Here is a 2132-nt window from a genome sequence, read left to right on the forward strand (position 1 = left end):
ATTTTGTTTAGTTTTCTAGTTGCTTACATTCAAAAGGTAATTCCAAACAGAATCACTCCCTCATGGCTGGAAGCAGAAGTTCTTGGAAAGTCATTTTAATAACCCAGCTCAAGTGTCATCTCGGGGACATCCTGTTGTTAGGACACTGTCCTCCAAAACACCATATATATATATGGTATTTATATCGATATAGATAAAAGCAATAACTAATATGTGGTGCCATGTCCCAGTGTCTAGCAACACTAGTCCTGGAAACAAGAGGTGAAGGGAGGACTGCCCCTCTCCATCATCACTCCTCCTGGTCCAATTACAAATTTGTGTTTCCCATCCCCACAATCTTAGATTCTGCTGAATTAATCATCCTACTCTCAGGTATGAGAATGTTTTCACTAGGTGAAATGATGGGGCTTCCACTGAACTTGAGATATGACTACTACTTATTAGCTTTGGGCTCCTCATGGCAGTAGACCAGCAAGCAAAGAAAGATGTTACTACACTGGCAAGAACAATTGACTCTGAATATCATGAAAGACTAAGGCTGCTCTTAAATCCAGCATGCGAGGAGGAGTATGTCTGGAACACAGGAGTTTCACTGCGACATCGACTAATGATTCTGTGACTGGTGATGATGAAATGGGCAACTACAGCAATCATGGCCTCACAAAGACAACCAAAGGCTCAGATGTCAAAGAGATAAAGGTCTGAGTCATCCACCAGGAAAGTAACCTAGATCAGCCAAAGAATTCGCTGAGACTAAGGGAAATCTAGAGCATCTAGTGGGGAAGGGAGATGACAGATATTAATTATGGATTTGGGACATGTTGCAGCAGCAGGGAATGTAACTTCTACTGTTTTAAATCTTTGTAGGGTTTGGAGCTACTTTAAAGATGACTCTGGACAGACTGGACTGAATGCAGAGCATAAAAGTATCTAAGAATTACAAAGGTTGAACTCTACTGGAAACCTGTTGTGTTTTCAAAATATGTCCTCAAATTCTTTGACACTCTTTCCTTCAAAAGGTGAAGCCTAATTCCCTTCCCCTTGAGTGTGGACTGTACTTAGTGACTCACTTCCAAAGAACAGAATGTGGGGGAAGTAACAGTGTGTGACTTGTGAGGCTAGGTTATAAAAGGCATTGTGGTATCTATCCATCCATCCATCGATCCATCTCCCTTCTTCCCTCCCTCCCTCCTTTTCCTTCTCTCTTCCTCTCATTACTCACTCTGGGGGAAGCCAGTTGTCATGTCATAAGGACACAAGCAGCCCTACTGTGAGGCCCATGTTGTGGGAGACTTGGGGCCTCCTGCCAACAGCCGTGTAGTGAGCCACCCTGGGTGTAAATCTTACAGCCCTAAGCAAGCTTTCACATAAATGAAGCCCTGGCTTGAAATATGGGCTATAATATCATGGGAGACCCCAAGCCAGAACCAGCCAGTTCAGCTGCTCCTGAATTCCTGACCCACAAAAACTGTGGATAATAATAGTTTGTTTCTTATAAGACACTGTGTTATGCAGCAGTAGGTAATAACACAATACTTCTGCAGCACTTCAGAACCTTTTGACTATTGTGAATAATGCTGCTGTGAACACTCTTACACAAGTCTGTTTGTGTACAGATATTTCCATTGAGTGAATACCCAGGCATGGCATTTCTGGGTTATACAAATAGGGGTTTAGTTTTATAAGAAACTGCCAGACCTTTCCAAAGTTGTTGCATCATTTTCTGCTCCTACCAATAATTTATGAGCGCTCTAATTGTTTCACATATTCACCAACTTTTGTGGCTGCCAGTCTTTGTAATTTAGCCATTCTAGTAGACATCTAATAGGTATCTCATTGTGATTTTCATTTGAAATCCCCTGGTACCTAGTGATATTGAACAATTTCTCATGTGCTTATTGGTCATCTGTGCATTAACAGTGCACACTTTCACTGGCTTTTCCACCTTCCCTGTTTCATTTTCCCATTCCTCACTCCTGGTATCTAGTGTCATTTCTCAAATAAACTATCTGTTTACGACCCTTTGTCTTGGCTTAATTTAGGGACATCAAGGCTAAGATATCAGAAAAAGCTGGGGAGCTTAGAAGGTACAACACCATCCCCATCCCCCTCCTGTAAAAACAGCAAAGGGG

Source organism: Hipposideros armiger, unplaced genomic scaffold (assembly GCF_001890085.2).
Source record: "Hipposideros armiger isolate ML-2016 unplaced genomic scaffold, ASM189008v1 scaffold_55, whole genome shotgun sequence".
NCBI classification, from domain to species: Eukaryota; Metazoa; Chordata; class Mammalia; order Chiroptera; family Hipposideridae; genus Hipposideros; species Hipposideros armiger.